Raw genomic sequence first — 26,210 nt, forward strand, 5'->3', positions numbered from 1 at the left:
TGAACAGGGAGGATGGGTAATGTACGTGATGTGAAACATTATACGTTAGACGTTATACATTATGTATAGCAGTCAGGATTTATAGTGATAGTGACAGTGCATGACAATATATACATGTTAAAAACAGAGCACTTAAAACTGTAAACAGTCTTTAATGGAAGTAAATGAATTTTTTATTTGGTTGCTAACAGCTGACTGCAGCCGTCCGTCATGTTTGACTTGTTAGTTTTGTTTTCTCCTGTTTTAGTTTGAAGTTCAGTCCTCGCGTGTCTAGTTTCACTTTCTAGTTCCTCCCTTTTTCTGAGTTCACCTGAGTCCCATCACTTTATCTCCCCCCCGATGTATGTAAGTCATTGTCTTCCACTGTCTCTTTGTCTGTTCCGCCACACAAACTGAATAAACCAACTCTCTTTGTTTTCCTGAGTGAATAAACAAACTGACCTTAAAGGACAACACAACTTCATACTGTTTTACTTTGTTTGTATGTGGCGGACCCTGCCACCTTTCTAGCTTCAAATAGTGTTCTGGGAACAGCTTGATTATTCACTCATGGAGAAAATGAATATCTGAGTTTTCATTAATATTGTAAATATTAATTATGTTTGTAAAATTAAATGATGCTTGAATTTCTCCTCCAAAACAACAATGTGCCTCTTTAAGGAATAAATAAGATTTGATCTTTGTTTGATACATTAATTTCACTGGAAATCTAATATTGGAATTCAAATTAAAATTAAAAAACTCTATAATTGTTCCACTGCCATTAATTTAATTATGACACAGACACTAAAACCTCGTCTTGTCTCTTGATGAAGACTTGATACTGCAGGTAAGACTGCCAGGAGAAAGTGCTGTGTTGTTGCCTGCTTACCTCTGGAGTCGTCCTCCATCTTTGTCCTCCATCACATGTAAAAGAAGCTAAAAACTCTAAAACAAGAATCCAAACCTGCTTCAGACATTTGGTTACAGCCTCGCCTCCAGCTTGGACCTCAGTCGGGACCTTCACCTTTACAAACACCTGGATGTTTTTAACGTGGTTGTTTTATCTTGATTTTTACTATTTATTTCTCCCCTTTTATGTTGACGTTGTTGACATGGTGGTTTAATTTGAAACTCTATTCTTTATGATATTCAAACATCTCCTCTAAAATGGCTGTTTCTGATGTGGTTGTTTCACCTTTCATTATTTTATCTCTCTGCGGTTTGATTTATCCTGTTGAGAAGTGCTTTGGGTTTTGGGCACATGGTGAGCATGACGCCTTACTGTCATTGTGAGCATGTTAGCCGTTACGTAGCATCACACAGCTGCGAGCGTGGCAGCAGACTTGCACTCTTGTTCAGCGGATCGGTCGTCGTGATTCAGATGCAGCAGGTGAAATCATGGTGACTGACTGTAATCACAGTCTTCAGCTCTGCAGCCGATCTCTGACAGAGCCTGTTTCTGCGCCTGAGCAGAACCCAAATTTAGTTCCAGGATCTGGTCCCCAGTGCAGGTGAAGAACAGTTCACGTCTGTCTGTCATCATCACTTCCGTTCACATCTGCTGCCAGACAGAACAGACTGAAACCACACGACTGATTTGTACACCGGTTAGAAACAAGTCGACTCTTGTTTGTGTTCATGTAACGTTGAAATGAACCTCTCCGCATGTTACCGAGCCTGTTTGGTTCCAGTTCCCTCACATATAGGACTGAATCTGTATCATGTTAGCAGGAGGCGCGGAAGAAAAAAAAAAAAAAAAAAACAGAAATGCCTTTGTGATAAAAATAATACAGATTACGTGAGAAGGTAGCCATGGATACAGCATCCAGTCACCCTTGTCAGTGCATATATGGAGAGATTTATGTGTTTCCACCTCAAGTAGTTGTCTAAATGCTGTGTGTTGTCAGATAGCTGCAGTGTAGGTGGATCCTGACCCCAGGAAGTCACAGCGTTACATAAGCCCGATGGATTTGAATCACAGCCTCCATTTCATAATTAACATTAATGCTGAAAAAGTTTATCTGGAAAACTGCGTTCGAGCAGGACTGCTGATCAATGATTTCACGATCAGACCGCCGATGTCGATCGGCTTCTGCTCTTTTCACGGAGAACTCCCACACGCGAGACCTCGTAAAAGCCTCCTGTCGAAGTGTTAACATGTTGTTGGTGCGTCACAATGAGACTTTAAAGGACTATTCTGCTTTTTTTTTTTTTTAACAACCATTTCAGAGAGATTTTCCTCTCTGAAACTATTTTTACTCACCGAGGCTGTGTCCAAAATCCCTCCCTCTCACTCATTCACTACATAATGAAGAGTCAGTAGTTCTTTGGTGAGTAGTAAACTGAAATTTGGACAATGAATCATCATAACATCACCACTGAGAGGGAGTACATGCCAAGGACACTATTTGTTTTGTTCCATTGAAGGAATTTTTGAGGGGAATATTTGAAGATGAATTCACTGAAAGTATCTGGAGGGATTCTGGGCCGGTGATGAAATGTAACTAAGTGCATTTAATCGAGCGATGCAGATGTATGATTTCCATGGGAGCTCGGACTGCCACCCACATAACATAACCCTGCTCTGCTCAATACAGCGTTTCATATACAGTCATCACGATTGTGCCTGCGGACCTCACGGTGTCCCAGTTAGCTTTGAACCCGGCCGCAGCAACACTCTGTACCACATGACGGCTGACCTGTCGGAGGCAGTCCTGTTAGTTCAGTTTGAAAGATTTGGTGTTGAAGATGAATTCAAACTTCGTCTGTCTGTGTCTGCTCCGTGACCTCCAGACATCACGGAGCAGACGCAGACAGACCGTTTGAACTAACATATTCAAATCCCCAGATCGTCTGACTTCTTGTTCTGGAGGTGAAACTGAAAGTCACCGAAAATGTTTGAAATGGTTTTCATCCCTCATTACACAGAAACGCTGCTCAGTACACCGAGAGGACTTCAGCTGGCAATCAATCTCATGTACAGTATGTGTGTTAAAGGGTAATTCCACCAATTTCACCCATTAGAGTGTGTTTACATGTTTTGGAGAGTACAACTGTTAAAAAAAAAAAGTAGTATTAAGTATTTTGTGGCTTCAGAAGAAGCTGGATGTAAGCTGCATCCAGCGATGTCACACAGTTGCTAAATTGCATTGTGGGAAATGTAGGTCCACTGATCTAGCACCCCCTTCCGAACACTGTTAACATCCTTAAAAGTGTAAATACAAATGATCACAATCGATACAGAGGAACCAGGGATGTCTCCTTCTTGTTCCACCTTACCCACAATGCAACTCAGCCACTGAGTGACATCACTGGAGGCAATTTACAGGTCACATGCAGCTTATTCTGGAGCGACAAAAGTCTTTATACTAATACTGAAAATGTAGTCCTCCTCAAGACCTTTAAATACACTTTATGGGAGTTACCCATTATATATATTTTATATATAAAATCAGTCAAAACAAACGCTGCACATGCTGTTGTACTGCTTTTACCAGAGGAGGATTTCAGAATCAAAAAAGCTGAAAGTTTCTTGTAGTCACTTTAAGTACGGGGCTAGAATCAGTGCGCAGTTAGCTATAGCTTAGCATGCAGACTGAAACTAGGGGGAAACTGCTAGCCTGGCAAAAAGCCTGGCTATCTTTTTTACTGAACTAATTTATAACAATATATGATTTAAGTAGCTTCACTACACCCAATCATATGAATCCTAACGGCTGAGAGTGCTACTTATTTATCGGTCTAAATGTTATCTTCCTGTGTTTAGGCATTTTATTTCTCTATGACTCGCTGTCTTTACATCGTTACTGTCTGATATTGTATTTTGTGAAGCGCATTGTAACCGTTTTTGAAAGATGCTTCCACAAATAAAGTTTAAAAATGATCTTTTAAGTCTTTGAACCCGTGGATCAGTCGCTCTGTAGTCTCACTGTGTGCTTTGTTGTGCAGCCTGTGGCGGCCATGACTTTGAAAATAAACGTGAGTAATGAGGTCATGACCAAAATATGACTAGTTTCATCGTTAGTTATTATTCAATGTGCCTCACATTCAGTATGCAGTATGTAGTTCTAAAAGCTATTCATATTGAGCTGTTGCACTGAATCTAAAATGGAAATTTATCAGATGCCAGAACAGATTAACTACTCTGCTGATTGTGAAAAAGAAAAAAAAAATACAATCATGTCAAATAGAGGAGTTATTTAATATAGAATCAAAATTGAGGAGACTGCGTTCCCCTGGAAAGCAACGTGAATCAGTGACCGGACGTTAACTCGGGTCCACACGGCTGATTTCTGTCTGACTGAATGTGCTGCTGCTCTCTGAACACAGCTGATGTAGAAACCTGCAGCCACAACAGGACGAGTGCACATTCAGCGAGGAAATCTTGAGTGAATCTGTATCACGTCTGCCCAGAAAGGCTCCAGATTTATCCAAACTCAATTTGAGGTAGTTTTGCTAAACAAACAGTGCACACACAGACACTTTATATCTAGACTCTTCTACCATCTTGGACATATTGTTACGAAGACAATAGCATGAATGATTAAAATGCATATCTGCTCGAGGTTGCACAATATCGATTTTTTTTTTCACTCGGTAGTGATAACGGATAATTACCTGTTTCTCATGGCTGATACCAGTTGCAGAATTAATGTTCGCTACATACGTTTCTGCAACACTAGAGATAAGCAGTTTAAGGTGGACCTGAATGCAGATCAGACAGGAGGCAGGACAAGGAGGAACAAAAAGCAAGCTTTATTTTCAAAGCTGAATGATACAAAAAAAAATAAAAACAGACAGAAGGGGACAAAAAGCAACCAAGGCAAAAAACTGCTAAACAAACAAAAAAGCGAAGTTCAAATCAAAAATGCAAAATCAAAATCCAGAAACACATTTCACTGGGAGACTGGAAACATCACACAGAGCACACAAAACAAACTGCTAAACACCAGAGGGAAGACAAAGACTGCATACACAGACACTAACAGCAAGACAAGGCACAGGTGAGGTGGAGCAGCAGGTGAGAATCAGGAAGGGGAATCACAGAGGAAGAAATACTGGCAGACAGGGGGAGACACACAAGCACAAGAGGGGAAAACACAGAGGGAAGAACACAGGAGACGCTGAAAGGACACAAGAGGGCAAGGAATCAAAACATACGACACAAGACACCGAACCATGACAACATCAAAACATGAAATAAAACACACAGAACCATGACACAGTTGGCTGTTTGTTCACTGTAATATTACTTTATTGGCAATAATTTTAACTAATATTATGTATGACCGAAAATATTCATTTCCCCGGGCTGATATTTATTGTGCATCACTAGTTTCTGCAAACCACCATTACAGTCACATTTGTAAAGGTCACAAGCTATGCACCATACCAACATTTCTACAAAACGTGACATATCACATACACATTACATGTTTATGAGCTGTATCTTATATCAGGAGGTTGCAGGGACACTGGTGGAGTTACTGGTGTGAAGGCTGCCAAGCCAGTGACCGCAGTTCAGGACTATGTTTCAACAAGAAGTCATATTTGTGGCAACCAAAACAGATATTTTAAACCAAAACCTGATCTTTTCGGCCAATTCAGTTGACATCTGTGGTGATTCATCAAATTCCAGAGGAGGAAACACCCCCTCGTATACCATGTTGAACCTGTCTGTGTGATGTGTAAGCCCTAAGGAGAACTAAGTGGTGGATCTGGAGAAAATCGAATGCACATTTCCCTGGTTCAGTGCAGTCGGGTGTCGGCGCTACGTGAAAAGACCCTGAACCTAATTTCATGGCAATCTGTCCAGCAGTTATCAGCATGTTAAAACCAAAGTGTTCAGAGCTGCGCAGCTAAAAATAAAACAGGAAACATAAAGTCGTGTTTCCATGAAATTCAACCACAGCTGCTCAGCACCGCAGTAACTCTGAGCTGCAGGTGGAACCAGTCTCTCGTATCTGTGAAACTGCAGGGCAGAGGCACCAATAACACATCACACAGTGATGTATGACGCTATTACACTGCAGACAACAAGATCAGTCAGCAGCCTTTCTTCAGTCGGAACTGCACCGAGCTTTTTTAAAACACACACTGCTTACAACGACTCCACCATTAACGCTTCATCTTCAGTGAAACCGTTCAAACACGTCTGATAATATTGTGGTAATGTTGGTGCTGAGGGACGAGCTCCAGCTGCAGGTTTCGTTTCCACTTTCCACTGAAGGAGGGAAGTGAGAGGAACTGATTTAAAGGCAGATAAACTTAAAACATGGATTCGTCATAAAGGACTTTTTATGAGGCTGGCGGGACATGCACCGCTTGAGAGGGAATCCATCGAATGACAAGTGGTCCGGACGAGCTGGTCTGCATCCCCGGCTGCTCCGTCACAGAGGATGGAAGAGATGTTGTGGCTGTCAGAATGATATTTAACAACACACACATTTTAAGTAGCCAGGCTGCGTTGGTTGTCTGTGTGTGTGTGTGTGTGTGAGCAAGAGAGAGAGAGAGAGAGAGAGAGAGAGAGAGAGAGAGCTCCTGCTGCCTTTGAAGCCATGAACAGATGGGAAGGTGACTTTTTTGCCCTGAACTCAGTCTCTCAGGACACTCTCCGATCCAGGCACTGGAACGCCTCCAGCAACAAAATAAATGTTTTGGATGGTTTAGGTTATGGATCAAGGCCCCATTCAAAAAAACATCTTTAGGCTAAAAGCAGCTTTCTGCAGATCAAGAGGGGAGAAACCACCAGAAATACTGGTGCCTGGTCTGTGTCAGGCCCAGGTAAGGCCCGGATATCGTCCCACCTGGGCCTCATTGTAACAACTGTGTTATAACTAACAATGTTGACAACATTTTTTTTTTTTTACAGCTAATTGTACACAGATCTTCTTCCAGGGCAAACAGCTGCCTGATCATCTGCACACTCGTTTGTTTACATGTGTGAGGCTGACGATCACCATGCACTATATCATCACCACCAAACAGGAGAAGGTTGTCTTACGTCATCGTCCTGTGAGGATATTCAAGACAACAAAGCGCAGCGCCTGGTTATCCTCGGCACTGGTGCTGGCAGTGCCAGGTTACCATAACAAACAAATACGAGAGCGAGACCCACGTTGAAACACTGGAAATTCCCTTTAAGAGCAACACAAACTGTATTTTAGCTCTAAGACCAGCAGTGTTGTTCTCCTGGCTCTTTTTTATTAGCAAAACACAAAGTGTCAGATATTCTGGTAATATTAGCAGCTGCTCATTTCAAATCAGTGCTGAAGGTCCATCACCAGATAAAATGACAAACTGGTGGAAGATTATATCAGCTGTTCCAGGGGGTTACCATAAAAGACTGGTGAACTGTTGCCATGTGAGCATCACTTTATTTAAGAATTGTAATCCTGTTGGTAATCGTTCATTTACTGAATGTATGTAATCTAATTACAACTTTTTTCTGTAGCTTTTATAAAAATACATTCAGATTTTGTAGGTCAATGAGGTGAACACAGTTGTTCCTCTACAGGCTCCAGCTGTCGTTTCAGCATTTCATAACATAATACTGTTTCAGATTAAGATTAGAAAGACAAGGTAAAATAAGATTTATTGCTTCCTAGAGGGAGAATTCAGGTTTAGCAGCAGCTCAAGGACAGCATGAAAAATAGTTAAAAAGTTAAAAAGAAAAAGATGAAAAGAAAAAAGAACTGCAAGAGCAATTCGACTGAAGGCAAACACTGCACATACTGTACGTAGAGAGGTGAGGTCATGCTGCATGTACTGGTGAGCATATTTCAGCGCAAATGTGTATGTTAGTGAATGGAGAAATAATGTTTCAATCCAAATCAAATCAAGTTTATCTATATAGCACATTTCATGACAGGCACAGATTTAATGTGCTTAAAAAAGCAGAAATTTAAGTAAATAGAATAACAATAACACAATAACAACATAAAAACAATTTAAAGGTTATTTTGCACGTCGGGGCGGCTGTAGCTCAGTGGGGAGAGCAGGTTGGCTAGTGATCAGAAGGGCGCTGTTTCAAATCATGCTGAGCTGCATGTTGAAGTGTCCTTGAGCAAGATACTGAACCCCAAATTGCTCTTGAGGGCCCTGTGATGAGCTGGCGACTTGTCCAGGGTGTACCCTGCCCTCGCCCGGAGACAGCTGGGATTGGCTCCAGCAACAAACTCTGCGAGTGGTTACAGACGTTGACGTGACGTGACATTTTGCAAGTCAATAAAGTCGCTGCTTGTTATAAAGATCGTAAAATATCATCTGGTTTTATGTTAATCTGTTCAGTGAACTAAGCCGTCTCGCTCAACATACGTCAACAAAACGAACATGGCCGTCCCCTCAGGCACAGAGGAAGTATTATAAGGTGAAAATGACAACAAGTGTGGACACATTGACAGCTGCAGCACTCTCAGAGGAGAGTTAGTAAGTTTCACGAGCCAGCGAATATGTGGGAGCCTAAGTTACTAACACGACTGTTGGCTGTGTCATCTTTATAATTACATATTTTATTAGTTTTAGGACAAACTGAGACACTTCTCCAGTTGAAAACCCATCTTTTAAACTGACAAACACCTGTTGTGTGGTTAATGACACAATTCAAATGGGTTCAAAAACACAATTTGTCTCTGGGCCTGAAATAAGGTCCCATGCCTCTCCACCAGAAGGGGCCTGACTCTGCCTCTCTGCACAGCAGCCAGCCGGTGAGGTGACTATGGATTGTCAGCATTATTAAGCTGACGCTCAAAACTGCTGCTCTAAAAAGTTAGAGGCAGCCCAGACAATACCTGAGCCATTACGGCCTGCACACAATCAGTCAGTCTGCTGCTCATAATGTGCTTCCCTCTGCCAGTGTTTTAGAAATGAGACAAAGAGCTTTCAGAGAGGCATCGACTTAACTGTGAGAGTGTTTTGACGGTGTCGGAGTTTGTAAGGATGCAATCACTTCATCAACAAATCGAAACAATCCAGCGGCACTGGAGATGAATGTTTGCACAATTCTCCACTACTGTGACACTGCAGAAATTAATCAATACAGCAGGGATGGAACTGCAGAATCTCAGACGCCTGTCAGAATTATTCATCAAACGGGAGCCACCATTGTTCAGCAGCTCATTGAGTTTCCATTAAATAATCACGACTACGACAAATGAATAAATAAACTTGATTTCCTGGCTGTCACGGCATCACGTTGTGTACGCAGATGCTTGGCTTTGTGGTCTTTGTCTCTTTAGATTGAATTCATCACTCTTCTCCCACCTGTCCCGCCTCGAACACACTCTGTAGGATGTATTGACAATAGATACACAGGTGTGTTGTGGCAACAGTGTGTGCAGGAGGGGAGGTGAAGACTGCAGAGAATCAGGCAGGTGAGTCGTGACTCGGCACATTCCTCTGATCTGATCCACAGCAGGGGGGGGAGGACGGGTCCAACACCAACACTGAAATGTTACATAAACATGATAAGGATCACGGCACACGATGAAACAGCGGATCAAACAGGCACCAACATAACCAGGTGAAATTGAAAAACCGTAAAACACATTCAGACTTCAAATTTCTTCATTTTGTTCACATTTCACTAAAGTTAAAGAAGAAACATTCTACAGGTTTGTGTTCCATCAAAACACTACACCCACTAGTGAGCTCTCATTCAGGTGGAGGAGAAAAACCTGTTGAAGGAGTTCGAAAGAAAACCCACAGACTGTTAGCTCTGCATGGATTTGACACCTCAAGGGTCAGATAAGTATTTAATTTTACCACCAGAACTCCTCATAAATGGTGCTAAAGTGCTGAAGCTACATTCATTTTGAGATCAAATTAGTGTAATTAATTATTTCAGACAACTGAGTGATCCCAACACTGTTTACATCGCACAATTTTTTCCTTTCTTTTATTGCCTCTTCCATGTACATACAATATATGTATGTGATCACTAAAAGTCACAAAAATCAACACTGAGCCCAAGAAACATGTCTCCAAGGGGGCGATAAAGTATATCGTATCATATCGTAATATATTTAATAAAGGTTATACTGGCTGGTGAAACATGTAGTGACTGCTTCCTTAAAATGGTCTAATATCGATGTTCGCAGCTTGCACGAGCTCTCTTAGACTGCGCCCCCTGGTGGCGTGATGGTGAAGTTCAGTCATTGTCATTCACAGCTTAGTTCTTTTTGAAAACACTTCTTTTTGCCTGTTGACGTCATCAAATTGAAAGATTCATTATATGTGGTAAAAATAATGGTTGTTATCATTGTAATATATCACAGACCCTCACAGATGTATTATTTTGTCCTGTGGCTCAGGTCCTACTATCTGTTTGGAAGCACCTGGTCGTTGCTCTACATCATCCCAGATGCATATTTATTCACAATTTATTTATTATCTTGTCCATACTGTGAATTTACTGCGTTGATCTATTCTGTACGCAAGGCATCTATTATATCTCTGTCCCTGCTGGAATGGGGATCCCTCCTCTGTTGCTCTTCCTGAGGTTTCTTCCATTTACCCTATAAAATTTGTTTAGTGATGAGTTTTTCCTGACGGCATCATATACTGATTATAAAGACCCTTAAGAGAAATTTGCCATTTCCGATGGTTGGCTGTATAAATAAATGAAACTGAATAGAACTGAACTGAATCATATACAATACTGGGAAAAGGACAGACAGAAAGGATGAGCTCACATCCTGGTGGTAACTGATGGTGACTTTGGGAACAGTTATGAGAATCAGTAGCTCTCCTTCATCCGCAGGCAGGTCTTTTTCTTTTTTTTTCTTTATTGAAAGTGAAGCAGTGTACTGTGCTGTTAAATGGCAGCTTTAACCACCTCTCTGCCTCTCTGTCATTAGCATAGCGTAGGAGGCAGAGCTGATTGAGTGGCCAGTTGGCAGTCAGAGAGAAATTTCTTTCAGATTCTTTGTTCATGTGCTGTGTTTGGACCAGAAATATTCACCATACATGAATACAGTCTCATCAGCAGCCTTCATCTCATGTATTCCCTTCATAACTACATATCGTGCAGATGTGCACTGGGGCTCAGAGGCTTGGATAAGCAGTTTTTCGCCAAAATTATGGATAATGTTAAACTTACCTATCAACTCCAGAGCTTGGAAGGGTTAAATATGCTGCAAAACGTTATGGGAATGTAATATATTGATCTAAATAGCAAACAAATACTGAGTCTGTACTGTTATTCTGGTCTGATGTGTACAAAATGATTTTCAAGGGTGGCAACAGTATGACCCGCCCCCCTCAGCCTCTGATTGGCTTACCACAACGCTAGCCAATCATGTCTAATCTAGCCAGCCAATGAGAGGCAGAGTAGGCGGAAAAAAACGGTTGTGTCCAGTTATTACAGCAGTTCCTAAACCTGCCGCGAAAAATGGAATTATGGCGAGTGAGATTTTTTTTTTCTTTCTTTGTTTGTTTGTTTTTAAATTATAAATAATGGTGTTGCTGGAAGTAAGAGCGAACTGAAAGAGTCTGGTTAAGTCAACAAAGACACAAGTATGTTATTTTATTATTATTGTATGTGAAACTAAGACATTATGAAATGTAGTCATAATGTAGACAGAAAAAGATAAGTGTTATCCCTAGTTAGCTAACGTTAGCTTGCCTAAGTTTTCTAATGTCAGTTACTGTTCTACAAAATAACACTGAAATATTCAACAAACCACTTTTCTTTACTAACCCTGTTAGGTCGTTTCATCCTCTTTCATCACATTTGTGTATAACAGGTTATATATTTGTGTTAGTGCCTGTATTGTCAGTTAAACTAATCTTATGTTCCTTTGCCTGAGGTAGCTAACTGGCTAATCAGGAGCAGAAGTTATACAGTTAGCAGCAATCTAAGGTGAGTAAGTAAGTAAGCTGTAGGTTTTTAAACAGCATTTTCAAGTGCATGTTTTCTTTTTTTGTATTCAAGTTCGTGGTCTGAACCAAGTGTTGGTGCAAGCTCAGTGGTTGGTGGTTGCCTCAGGACATCAACTGGTGAGTAACATTAATTAATGAATTAATTTAGCACCAGCTATTTAAATTAGCTGTTTGTTAAACCTTAGTTAATCAGACAAACACAAGATGGAAAAAAAACAGGATGTAGCCAACGTTATTTGACTCGAACCTAAACATTAAAATGTTAGCATTTAATCAGCAGCCCCCTATAGTCGATAATGCTATCCAATGTTACTTCAACATGCTAATAGTGTTCATAGTTGATGATTAACATTTATTGACCTAGTTAAAAGTAAGAGCAAGGATGGTCACTCCATTTCTGTGCAAACAATGACATTTATTAGCGAGAAGGATTTTCAGATTGTACCACCATATCAAAAGGACAGGGTTTGGAGGGTCACTTTAAAAATGTATTCAGATACAGTTATTAATTACCTGTTAAAAAAGTTGTCTTAATCACAAGTATCACAGTATTAAAGTAATGTCACTTAATTACTTTCCATTACTTTTGGATAACTTCAATACCTAACACGTGCAAATAATGACGAGAGACAAGAGATATCAATAAGATGACTTTATTTAATTTTAATAACGAGTGTATACTGTTTCACTTGAGACTTTGAGCGATGTTGTGTTAATCCCAAGCCTCCAAAATACATAGGAAGCTGGAGAATGATGGGTTCGGCTGTAGTTTCATGACTTGTCCTCTAGTTTTAAACACTGGCTTTATTTAAGTCTTAAGCACACACAGCCTTAGAAACCTAATGTTTGTGTGCTCAGTTTATGTGAGCATTTAAAGCTGGCATGATATGTGGGAAATAGGTGACATGCCCCTTTCCTAACTGTAAAAAATCATTTTGGTGTGAAATCATCTTACACATCCCACATTAACAGGAAACACTCTTTGGCGAACCCTGCTCAAGTAGATAATGATGCATCATACTGTGGGCATGATAGTGAAATTCATGATGACAGTCATATGAATTTTGAGATAAAAGATGATGGTGGTAATTATGTTGATGGATTTTTTTTATCAGCCAGTATGATAACTGATAATTGCCTTCATCTCACAGTCGATACAATACGGTAACTTATAATTGCCTTTGTCTCACGGTCGATACCATATGATAACTGATGATTTCACACTTTTGCATTTTATAAGGAAGTTCATAACCTGTACTTTCTGCACACCCGAGGACAAGAGAGGCTAAGATGATCATCCTCACTGTCACACTCTTGTTTAAACTACATGCTATACTGGAGTGCGTAGACCAGCCACCACTATCTGAAGATTAAAAGACGATTAGGTGGTGCACAACAGTTCCATGTAACATGGATGAATAAACAACACTGATTATGACAGTAATTGATGTTGATAACGTCACTGCTGGTCTAAACCAGCTCTATTTTCTGAGGTTGTGTAATGAGGGAGGATTTAGATCGGCTAACAACCGGAAGACATATTTCAAGAGGAATTTTAAATATGTTTGATGGAAACAAGTGCATCTGTGTAACTGTGTAACCCTAACAGCAGTTTTGAGCCATGAGTCAGTCGAAGTGCAGCAAAGTGAAGCAAAGGCACACACATCAGATGATCCACATTTGCTGAGGGATGTGAGGGATGGCAGGAATTTTAAAAAGACAAGGATATTTTTCAGCAGTATATGTCCTCACTGTCCTTTATCTTGTACCAGGATTCCTTTGAAGTTCTTAATCCCTCCGGCTCAGAGAGTAGAAAGTAAAAGCAACTTGATGTTTACATGTCCCTGTCAGAAATCTCTCCTCATAAATGGGCATTTATAGACCCCCATACAACTTGTTATACTTTTAAAGGAGGGAGATAAAGTGCTTGGCATTTGAAAAGGCTTACGTTGAGCTTAACAGTGGTAAAAAAATACAGTGCTTCCAATAACTGGATATAACTTTGGGTTACACATGACTGTTGGCTTCACAGAGAACTTCACTAAAAGTAAATATTTTTGCTGCTACTGTGTGACTTTTTCAAAACGCTCCAACAGAATTAGGTCTCTCATCCACAAAGTTACAAGAACTCTGGAATGATATTTCCATGAACAATCAGTTTCAGCTGAAGTTCGTGTCATAATTTTTTTCATAGTTTCAACTGGCAATGACTACATTTTAAAATATGAACACTTCTGTTTCATTCAAAATATAAAAAATACAGAATTACCTTCCTGTAATTTGTCATGTGTGTCTCTGTTAACAGTGTTAAAAAAAAAAAACGGATTATCGACTTACAGTACAAAATGTTTGACTCCCCCCTCTGGCAGTGAGAGCAATAAAACAACAGCTGTCTACAAGCTAAAGTCGCCATAGGTTTTGACAAACGGGTCTTTGATGGTCGACTTAAAATGCATTGCTACTGATGCACCAGCGAGGAAATTTACCACAGACTGCTGTTTTAAAAACTCAATAGACAGAAGACAGAAAGAGTTATCTGCCAGTGAAAGGCTTCATCAGTGCTGGGTGAACTTGTTTAGTAAGAGGTTAAATCTAACGTACGTTCGATTACATTTTAAAGTCTTGCACTGCAAATTTAAATTAATCAATTTAACTGGAATCGCTGCAATCACTGCATTCACCAGCAGGGGGTAAAGTGTAGAAATTACAGACACACTTGATTTGAATGAATTTGTTATGAATTCAAAATTGTAGATCAGAAGTAAAGTCAGAATCGTGATATACAATCCCATAGTTTTCATTTAAAGTATGTGAAATTTTACTTGTGAAAATAACTGAGGACAAATTTAATATATTTGTGTATTCCAACCTAGTACTCAGTAAATATTACACCTTTATTGTTTTATTGTGACGTATTGATTGACTTTATCTCCAAATATCATGACTTTTTTTCTCTACATATTTCGACCTTCTTCTCGAAGTATGACAAACTTTTTCATGAAATACTGGGATTTTAATCGTGAAACATTTTGACGGTTTCTCAACATATTTTGACTTTATCTTCTAATTCTACCATTTTTTTTCCCCCTCAAAAACCAGTCATCCTCTCTTCTAATAGCTGAAAGAAATATTTTTAAATTGTTGAAATATTAGGACTAGTAATCTTAAGTATTGGTCCTTTTTAACGTGAAATATTAGACCAGGACTTTTCTTTTCAATAAGTGTGACTTTTCTCAGAATATTTTCCTCTTTGTCAAAATATAACTACTCCATATAATTTTCTTTTAAAGGTCCATTTTGTAAGACAGGTCCAGTTACTCCTGACTTGTCCAATATGGATGGTTTGGGAGTTGGTTGCTCAACAGTATTTGAGTTGGGAATTAGACTTAAAACGTACTTTTCTAATAAATACCGTTTAAATAATATAACTTTTTAGGATATCATCTAAAAATGTCATCTTTTCTGTAATGCTAAGACCTTTCTCTGGAAATAATGATGATCATTTTTTTAAATGTTATGATTTTGATTAATTCATTCATGATGCATTACAGCTTTGTTAAATATTATCTTTTCTTCAAAATATTTGAAACCCTAAGTTATTTCCCCAACGCCAGCAATCCTTCCTTTTAATATTCTATCTTAGCAGGACAGTAAAGAAGAAACTATGAAATAATAAGTGATCTCATCATTTGATTCTCTGTCATTGGCGGAAATTAGCTTCACTGCAGCCAGAATAGATCCAGATGTGATTGTTTTTTTTTTTTTTTCTCTTCTTCTCACATGAGTCTTCCTCTCAAGTTCCCAGGGATTCAGCCTGGATCTTCTACCCCCGGGCTGATGTTCTCGATGGTGGGGCTGTTGCCGCCTGATTACCTAATTAATTCATAGATCCACCTTAAATAGAGGGTAATCCCGAGCTGGTCCCTCCCTCTCTCGCGGTCTCCAGCACCAGTTCACCTCCCTCTCTCAGCTCCCCAGCTAGCCAGGAAAGGACGCTGATCCGGACGTTGGGTCTTTTCTCTGGTCCTGTTTGGATGTGTCGGACCCCCACCACCACCACCACCACCACCACCACCGCCGCCCCCCCTACAGTTCCACCCACCGCTCTCCAACACAAACACACCACCAGTCCTCATTTACTGGATCTGCTCTTTGTTATCAGAGCCTTTCCCTCCTCTGCTTGTATTTCAGGAGAGAGAAGGGGAGTTTGTTTGTTCCTTTTTTAACGGATTGATCTCTGACTGATCCTGGATCTGGTTCGTTGTCCTTTCTCGGGGCTGCCGCTGCGGGACCAGAGCCGATGCCTCCACGAATGTAATCAACAGTCTAAGAAACTGGTTTTAAACGCCGGAACAAAGGGAGGCTGAAGATTTTCTCCCCACCCGGTCTGTCAATCATTTTTCCACCACTGCAGTTGTCAAGTTGGAGCCGTGCTGGGAAATGGACAAACCCCTCTAAACTGAAGACGCTGCCCTGCCTCACCGACACAACCACAGGACGTGATTTGGACGAGGATCCCCCGAGTGGAGGTAACGTCTGTTCCCCTGTTTTTCAAACTTTATTCGCCACAAGTCCGACTTTCTATCAATCCACTCGTGACTGAAAAACAAGAGACATAACGTCGTCGGTGTGCCGGTCTCCGATAAAGTGTTTTTTAAACGTGTTTTCAGGAGTCTGTCGTGTCCCCAGTTGTCCGCACTGCTTTAGCATCCGGGTAACGTTCACAACCGCTGTTTCTTTACCTTGACACCCACTTATTAGCAACTACAGGCGAAATTTGAGGGATTTTCCACAGGTGTGAAGGCTCAACTGTCCTGTTCGGGGACGTGTTAGGCAGTATTTTATAGCGCTGTCTGCGGGGGTAATGTCAACAGCGTCTCGCAAAGTCCCGGGGCACGTTTTTCCACCCGTTTCTTCTCGCCAAGCGTCTCGACAGTTAGCTAGGTTACAGCCCCGATACGTGCCTTCCTCTCGTCTGCAGTCAACGCTGTCAAGTCTCCATTCAAAAATGCGGAGGGGGAAACGCCAACATCGCTTTCCGACACGTCAAAACGCCAGATAAAACACACACGGTGCCACCGTACGATCGTGTACAAGTGAACATGCGTATGCTTTATCGAATATCACTTATTTTTGATAAAATTTCAACTTTTAGACTGAGCACGCAGCCCTCGCTAGTTTTGTGTCGCCTGTGTACGTTCATTTTCCAGCCGGTAGACCGCGAGTGCGTACCAGTTTGGTGAAGTTAACCTTTTGTTCATGTAAGGTGTTTTGTACGTGTTCTGGACGTGTGCCGAATTGAACAGATGTTTTCAGCGATTCTGCACAGCGTCTTGAAAGGTGAAACAAATCGTCAGTTCCACAATTTAAAGACTAATTGCCATTAAAATGGTCAGATTCTGAATGGCGCTGTTGCGACGGGTCTCCCCGGGCGACAGCACGGCACGTATCGACTGTTGCAGTGGATGCGAGGCAGGAGTCAGACCGCCTGCGGATGTCTCCGGGTGTCTGGAAACAGTTTGCTCATAGTCTCTGCCTGCACTGTTTTGTTTTCCGAGTGATATTCCCCTTGGTAACCCAAAGAAAACCTCTTTTTATCAGTAAATTGCGCAGTTTCTGGTAACTTGATTGGAAGACGCATCTTTTCCCAGCCAACACTGGTTGCTGCGGTTGTCCGCTCCTGTTTGGTTAATAAAATGTGTCCTCTCACTGCTGTCATGAATGCGGCTCCTTCAGGATGAGCTTGTTAAGCTTGTTGGAGTGGTTTGCCCACATTTAGCACTCACATTGTAAACAGTACTTTGGCTTTTCAGACTGTCATAATGACGGGCAGCAATGAACCAGGGTGGAAAGAAATCATTACCGAGCACCATGGGCTCGTTTTTATTTTAATTAACGGGCGTTCAGCTCGCGATGAACCGTCCTGACGTCATCTGCTAAGATGGGCGGATGAGCACCAGTAGCAGCGCTGCTTCTTTTTCCTCCTCTCCTCTCCTCTCCTCTCCTCTCCTCTCCTCTCATTTCATCCATCTCCTCCTCCCCTCTCTACATGGGTGTGTCCTGCCTTATTGCGTTAGGAAGGAGGGGGGATCCCGCATCTTTGCTCATGGTGACTCCTCCTCAGCTTGTGACCTCCAAACGAGGGCATTGCTCCTTCTGTGTTTCTTCTGCTGCTAAATTCACCTAAAAGACATGGTATTTTCAGAGAAAATCAGTGCCAAGGAAAACTTAAATGTCTGTCTATAGAAACGGGCTGAATTTGAGGTGATTCTGAGGTGAGTGATGGAGCAGTGACTCTACTGGACCCTGAAGAAAAAAATGTCCAGTTATGATAAAATGTGCTTATTTTCAATGATGAATTTCACCAGCTGTGACTCCATCTCTCATTTTATGAACAAAACTCATTTCTATTAATTAGAATATAAGGGAAAAATCAGATATACTGGATCAATATCTGTGCTGAGTCCTGCCAAATCCACATAATAACACAATTTCATAAACCTTGAGCAGCGATATCATTATAACAGTCATATTATTATTGACAGCTACATTGGATCAAAAGCTCTCACTTGATTAACTGGTTTTTCTGGACCTCAGACCCTCATTAGATAAAATTTAGAGATGGAATTTAAGTCAGCACAAGGGATAACAACGTGCAGGATTCTGTGGTTTTCCTTACAGGACATATCAACAGTTCAGGGTTACACCCAATAACTGATTCAACTGTGGTGGTCCCAGATCCTCACACATCTCTTCCTGTGATATTATTAGTTAATGTATGACGTCTACAACAATAGCTGCCCTATATATAATGGCATTTGCTGTGAAAATGTCTTTTTAATAAATATGTTCATCAGTTTTGTTAGTAGAGGTGGTTTTTGCACCAGGCATGGTGGCCCACATCTGCTATGATAAAAGGTGAAATAAGTCGATTAATTGATTGACAGAAGAGGAACAGTCAGCTATATTGATTATCAGTTTATTGTTGACGCTATTTGCAAACATTTGCCACATCCAGCTTCTCCATTTGAGTATTTGCTGTATTTCTCTGCTTAAATATTGCTAGTTACCTTTTGGAGTTGTTGATTAGGCAAATAACCTTGGGCTCTGGTTAAAGTGAAACTCTCGCCAAAATGCAACCTAGGCTTTTTTTTGTAAATGTATATGAGTCAGACCTTCGTGTAAAAGCATAATTGCGATGAAAGAGGCACTTTTAAGATTTACTGTATTTTTGTTTTTCAGGTCAAGCTCATTTCAATGGGAGGCACTTTTACGATAGCATTAAAATCGCTATTTTTAAAACACTAAGACGACTCGACACAACATGAAACTTTGCTCGTAGTATCACCAGGGTCTCTACACATGAACATGAGCATTGAGAACAAAGTTTGTGTACACAGAGTTTGCTAAAAAGAAAGTTTTTGAACTACTCACGTTAGCAGTAGCTTGTTCCGCTCCCAGTCGTCATGGCAGCCGCGAAGTATCGATCTCAGAATGTGACGTAAAATGGAGGAGAATTAAGGTGGAACTATTGTCTTCTGGCACCAACTATCCACGTGATATCTCGCGTGAATTTTCTGTTTTTTGATTTTACTGTTGTTTCTTATATGAAGCTCCTTTTTTTTAATTTCAAGGTCAGTATTGTTTTTCACTAATGACAAGACAATGAATTATCCGTGCATTTATATGGAACTAAGCTTTAGGAGCGGTGGTCCTTCGGAGATGTACGTGAACATGTTTGGAAGCCCACGCAGCGAAGATGATATGCGCAGCTCTCTAATGGCAAACAGGGTGATTGCTTGATCTAACATACTGTTGGGAATATCTGCCAGGGTTTGAGTAATCTCAACAACACCCAGAGAAGAACAACCTAGAGAAGCATGATTTCATCTTAACACACTGTGGGAAAACCCTGATGTTGGCATATGAACGTGTCCAGTTACACTTAGTAAGTGATGAGTGGGTGAGTTTGAAAACCAAATCCAGACTGGTACAATGCAGATGGGTGTGGTTTATGCTTCAGCTTTTTTAGTTTTTCTTTGATTGGTTGGCATTTAATGTGAAAAATTTGCAGTTAACCCCACTTTCACTGACAGTAGTTTAACACAGATTAAGGAAAAAATAGAAATTATGAGGAAATAATAAAACTTATTACTGATAAGAAAAGGAGAGCAGTAGAGAGGTGGGTGTGTGATAAGATTTAATAACATTTTCAGTCCTTCGTTTGTTTGTGCTGTTGAGACAGCCATTATGATTACCGGCTTTTATATGACAATTTATAGTATACATAACAGCCCTGTGACAGACTGGCGACCTGTCCTGCTGTATCCCACTGTGTGCTTGGAGTGGGTGTAGCCCTCCGGCACCCTGCACAGGATAATGGATAAGAATAGATAATAGAGTGATGGATGGGGCCAGATGTGGTCTAAAGAAAAAACAAAGTAGTTTCCTATTATTACATTCTGCTGAAATGATCCTAATGAATATAATGAAAATAATGCAGCTTTCATCCCTCCGACCTCTGTTCCAAGCAGAGGACATACAGTCTGTTTTACCTGCCCTGTTTGTCGCTGAAGCTGCAGCTGAGGCACTGATGACCACAGAAAGTGACGGTTGCTGACTCAGTGTGTCTGTCCTTTTAACATCTTGCACAAGGTTCAGACTCCTTCAGCAGCTACACGATGAATAGAAAGTTTCACTTTGATTTATTTAGTCAGCCAGAATCTCTTCTGAAGAAGGCCCTGTGTTAATACCAGGTGTTGACAGGTGTTACCTGTTACCACATTTTGTGAAGTTTCATCAAACGGACATAAAATGCATATATTTATGTTTTTAACACAGTACCATACAGTAAATGTTAATTACCATGTGATCAAAAGTTTCTACATTGAGTTTTAGATATTGGGCAAATGGATTTGGACCACTAATTGCTTTTGTTTGCTTCAGTGATTGTGATAGACCGAGTTAACTCAAAGAAATGAGAATCCGTGTTTTGGCTGACGTCTCTAGTGACCTGTGAGCTCCTAGCGTCCTTGAGAAATTACATTTCCATTCAAATTGTAAATGAATCCATCAGATGCTTTATTTTCTCTTAGTTGAATCAACATTTTCCTTCAATTTGCCAGGTGTGTTTCATGGAAAAGTATTGATTTTCACACATTTCCCAGAAGTCCTTTTAACAAACCGACAGAAAAGAAGAGCATGGTGAATATCTAGGTTGTAGTTCGGTCTCTAACTGGCAGTTGAAGCATCCAACTAGCCCATCATGTTGTTATTGTGTACCTGCTGTCAATCTTAGACTGCATCTGATGTAATGTGTGGCTGCAGTGAATTGTGGTTGACTGAGGCTGTTGTCTTTGAAGAAACCAGTTGCTGTGTTTCCTCTTCACTGTTGAATTTTTTTATAGGCCAAACTGTGTAAATATAGCGCCACGTGATGCACTGGACCCCAGAAAGAATTTTTTCCCATAAGCTTAAATTGTGAAAGAATGTAAAATGGTGTATATAGTAATGGTGTTTTAAGCGTCACAACCCATGTTTTGTTTGTCTATCATAATTTAAGTCATTTAGTCCAGTAAATATGGAAAGTCTGGAATAGCAAGATTAAATCACTCTATCTCTGTTCAAGTCAGCCGGTACTAATCTGGAAGGTAACTGGCTCGGTCAGCGGAAGTCTCTTGTGCACACGCTCTATGGGCCAGATCACGTAGAGGATCTGGGTAATTTTCATAGAGGAGTAGAGCTCCACCTCCAATTCTTTATCCAGTGTATATAAAGTAATGTGCTTGAACATTGTTCAGTTGGCACCAAGTTTGTAAGAGGCCATTGTAACATTGTCTAATTCTGTCTAATTAAAGATGATATTAGGACTTTTTAGAATATGTGTAATATCTTCCAGATGTAATCTGATCAGGTATATGATCTGTGGCTCCCTAATGTTCCCTGTTTCCGGCGTGACAAACAAGGAAAAAAAATACAGAAAAGCAAATTTTTCTCAATTGCAACTGCATTGAGAAAAGAGTCAATCAACTATTTATAGGGAGTTTAACCATGTTTTAAAACACCAGCGTACAGTTCTCGCCATACTCAGATGTATAGACAGGCTTTAACACAGCTATTATGAATAGGTGTGTTTTTGGTGAATGTGGGTTTGAGGTGTCAACACCTCCGACCAACCTTCTAGACTGACAGTGAGGCCTCAGACACAGCATGTTAGTCCATGTTCACATGTACCAAAACAGTCTTTTTTCCCCCATCTTCCTTGGTATCGTTTCAAGAATATTTGCGTCCAGACGGATCCATTGATAACGACTTGCTGTAATTCATATTTCAGCCTATAGGTGGTGCTTGGAACTCACCAAAAACGTAGAAGAAGAAAGCATAAAGCTTGCGCACTGTAGAAGAAGAAGAAGAAGAAGACGAAAATGGCTAGGCACTTGTCCATGATCCTTTTTCGCTCAGCGTAGTGGTAGAGGAGTGTAATATTTTGCCCCAGTAACCCTGATAAGCTCAATATCTTCTGCTGCACGAACACAAGCATGTAGTCCGTTGTTGTTGTTGTTGTTGTTGTTGTTGTTGTTGTTATGAGACGTCGCGGAGTTAAGAGGTCGAAGGCTAGAAGTCGAGGGACGGGGCGATGGTGTCATCGATATGCAAAGTATGTGGATTCTCCATCCACACGAGAATGCAGCGAGAGGGCAGCGTTTTGGGATTTTTACACCCTGAGACCAGGTTTCAAAAAAGTGCGTTTACAGGATCCATGTGGCCAAAATGATGCAAAACATGTGCGTTTACACACAGAAGCGTTTCCATGTGGATGGCCCCTTACTGTGATCTCAGTGATTCAGACTCCAGAAATGGTCTCAACCAACTCGGACTTTATTTACAGATGGCAGTGATCTGAATCTCCCAGAGGCAGAAGAGTCTCCTCCCTCACTGCTGACCTCTGAACTTGTTCTAAATCTTATGTCAGTTTATGACTTTTTCAAGTGTTGAATGGCAATACTCACTGCTGTTTGTGTTTGTGAGGTACACACACACACACACACACACACACACACACACACACACACACACACACACACACACACACACACACACACACAGACACACACATATGCTGGTTAATGACAGCTGTCTGTAACATTGCAAAACTGAAAATTCCCTTTTGATTACATATAGTTGTCAGGGACCAGCAATGATATTGTTAGTGATAAGAAGAGATGCTCTGTTGCGAACTAAGCTATTTTTTTTTTTTTTTTTTGAAACTGTCAAGTTATATCCAATTTTATCGTTTTATTCTGCACTTTATGAACAAACCAACAAATCTTTTTATTGCATTCATGTTTTTGACAGTTTTTATGTTTCGCCAGACATTTTGTCAGTTTTTATACTCAGCCTGAAGATGAAAAATTTCCTACAAACTGTATCTTATCCATTAAAATGACAAACTGGAGTGTGTAAATACATATGATTGATGACGGCAAATATTCCCATTTAAGAATTGGCTGCAAAGATCACCAAGTGACCTGCCGGTTGGCACTATTGTTCTGTTTTCATAATAAGACAGGTTACTTTAGGTATTTTCTAATGTTTCCATGTGTGCAATTATGTCACTGCAGCAAATATCACAACACATTGAAAAAGCGAAAAAAGAAACTCTCCAGAGAAAACGGAAATAAACTTTAAGCTTCTGAAATAAATGATTTTTTGACCAGCTCTTTTGGTGCGCAGGATTTATCTGGAGGGTCACTGCTTGACTTCAAGTGATTTCAATGTATGACCCTGGACTGTGTGTTTTGAATCTTCAGAAGAACACAGAACATTAATTAACATTAGATCCTGACCGTTACCATCGGCGTGTCAGGAGATTTAAATTGTCAATGAAGTGGCATTGCTGTGTCTTGTGCGTAAATGTGCAGAGAATCTCTCTTAATGGGTGCATGCAGTTATCGTTTCTGCTGCGGGGGAATCGCTGCAGGTATTTAATAAACTCAGATCCCACCCGCAGCCCATCCAATATTTATCAGAATGTTATTTTTTATGAACCAACCTGCCTAATTCATGGATTTTAAAAAACTGCGATCCCTGCATCACGAACACCATAGAGACCTGTGCTCCTGTAGAAGCCAGAAATACGGTATCATTCACAGAGAGACATAAGTGTGGATAGAGGTTTTTAAATTCAGTGAAATGTGGAAACCCCTCTGCAGACGGAATCCCTGCCAGTGAACCAGATCCAGCAGTGCACAATTTGTCTCTTATGTAAGTCCACATCAAATATTAATGGCGCAGTCCTATATTCAAGATATGGAAGTTCTCTGCTCAGCAGAGCCTCAGTGTTAGTAGTTATAATATATCTGTTGGCCTTTATCATTCTTTTATAACCCCTCTGGCAGTTAAGAGTTCACCCTCACTGCAGTGGAGACCTGCTTTACTATGACCGTGACTTATTATATATTTATATAATTGTAAATTGAACCTTTAAATAACACAAGGCAGGTGTCTTTTCAGGTTCACACAGGGACAGAATTTTAACCACCATTTTCAGTTATCAAGTTTTCAGCAGTCTAATCTGAGCCCAGCTGCTTTAAAAAATTCAGGCCAGTTTGGAGCCAATGTCATTCTCATACTGCAGCTTCAGGACTGGTTATTTCTCAAGATTTCTTTTAAGGATCAAGTATTTCTGTAAAATATTACAACATATTTTAAAATACAAATTTCAGTAATACGCTAATTAATGTATGCTGATAATTTTGACAATATTCCACACCAGCTTACATGCACCAGCAGAATACACAATACATGCAAATCTAAGATCAGTTCAGTGCTGCACAATGTATGTTAAAGGGCAGGTAACCATAGCAACAGTTCTGATGCTTAAGGCTCTCTCAGGGTGACTGATGAAACTGACTTTACCATGGATTAAACTGACTACAAACACACTTTAAGAAAAGGGCGTCCACAGGGTAACAATAATGAACTCCCATTGAGGTGTTGTATGCCCCCTCATTGGGAATGAGTGTTTTTGGAAACATCCACACACATGACTTGGAGGCGTTGGCAGGATTGATGACTGTAACTGGACCATCTGATGGTGTCCTTCCTGACACACTTGCATAACACCTGTGTGTGTGTGCGTGTGTGTGAGATGGTTGGCAGGTGTTTAGTGGGTGAGAATGTGGGAGTTTGTGTGTGTTTGGGCCGTAGGATGAAAATTTAACAACAGCATTCTTCAATGAGCGCAACAGCAGATAAAGTGGAAAAAAATAGAGATGTGGACAGTGTTTCAGAGGTGTAAAAGCAGGCTGCTGTGTACCATCATTTAGACCTTGCCATGTTTTTTGATGTTGTTGTAAGTCAGCACAAGCAGCATGTGTTGTTTTGTGTACTACATTCAAATGAAGTGAAAACCACACCCGTCTGACATGAACTGGTTCTAAGGTGTGAACTAAATCACAAAGCCCAAACAGAATTGCTCTTGATAAGAGGAAGAGGAAGTGAACTAATTAAAAATGACAAACTTGTGATGCTGCTGTCTTTTTGAAGATATGACGAGGGCGCTGTTGCTTCCTGGTTTCATACGTCTTCCCATCTGCAATATGTACATACTGAAACCACACAGGTAAAGAAATATATTTACGCAACGTATCTATGAAAGCAGAAAGAAGTAACATAAATAAAACAGGAAAGGGGAAAATAAAACTAGCAATAGACTAATAAATCACATAGTTTAGGGATTCCTGAAAAGTGTGTCTAGTTTTAGCTCATTTTTCCCTCTCAGTGCTCTAACTAACTTTTCTCACCTCCTGAAGGTGAAGGTGCTGCTGTGTGCATGTGTCTGTGTGTGCGTGTACGTGTGTGTGTGTGTCTTAATCCTGATGAAGCCGTCGGTGCAGAGAGGTGTTGAAGCTTGTTGTGAATGTGACGAGCTGCAGTGAGCTGCGTGTGTGTGGGTGTGTGATGCTGTGTACTAACACACATGGATGTGAGAGTGTGTGTGGGAATGTTACATCTGAGTATATTTGCTGCTCTGTGGGTTGCAACAGTGTTGATGTGCGGCAACAGTTGCTATGAGGATCAATGGTTATCAATTTGCTGGGCGTTATCGGCCGATTCTATCCACAGATTGATCTGCTGATCAGCTCCAATAATCCCTCAGGTTGATTATGTTTTCATAATATTTCATAATGTATGTGTGATCTGACGGAACTAATCTGATGTAAAAAAAATATTTTGGGTGACAGAAACAACAGCAAAATCCTTCCTTTCTGAAATCTTCCTGAATGTCAAGCTCTACATACAGTATTATATATTAAACAGACTGCAGTGACTTGACTGTGTGTGTG

General features: G+C 40.5%; 1 protein-coding gene and 1 long non-coding RNA gene across 11 annotated transcripts in view; one reads left to right on the plus strand and one right to left on the minus strand.

The window, feature by feature from the left end:
* Positions 1 to 7,808: 7,808 nt before the first annotated feature.
* On the minus strand, positions 7,809 to 11,219 carry LOC119021346. Its single transcript, XR_005075535.1, has 2 exons — positions 11,081 to 11,219; positions 7,809 to 9,425 (listed from the first exon to the last, which is right to left on the minus strand). It is a non-coding gene; the product is annotated as an uncharacterized LOC119021346 (long non-coding RNA).
* Positions 11,220 to 11,363: 144 nt separating this feature from the next.
* The window catches only part of LOC119021536 (plasma membrane calcium-transporting ATPase 1-like), an 85,438-nt gene continuing 70,591 nt past the window's right edge, over positions 11,364 to 26,210 (plus strand). For 2 of the 10 annotated variants that reach the window (XM_037101888.1, XM_037101881.1), the window contains exons 1-4: positions 11,367 to 11,496; positions 11,794 to 11,842; positions 11,915 to 11,979; positions 15,661 to 16,391. The gene's annotated coding sequence lies outside the window, so the exon portion shown is untranslated. Of the gene's footprint in view, positions 11,843 to 11,914; positions 11,980 to 15,647; positions 16,392 to 26,210 lie in introns of all 10 variants that reach the window. The other 8 variants (XM_037101890.1, XM_037101891.1, XM_037101882.1 and 5 more) reach the window with 8 other exon arrangements.

This window comes from Acanthopagrus latus, chromosome 6 (genome assembly GCF_904848185.1).
Source record: "Acanthopagrus latus isolate v.2019 chromosome 6, fAcaLat1.1, whole genome shotgun sequence".
Lineage (NCBI taxonomy): Eukaryota > Metazoa > Chordata > Actinopteri > Spariformes > Sparidae > Acanthopagrus > Acanthopagrus latus.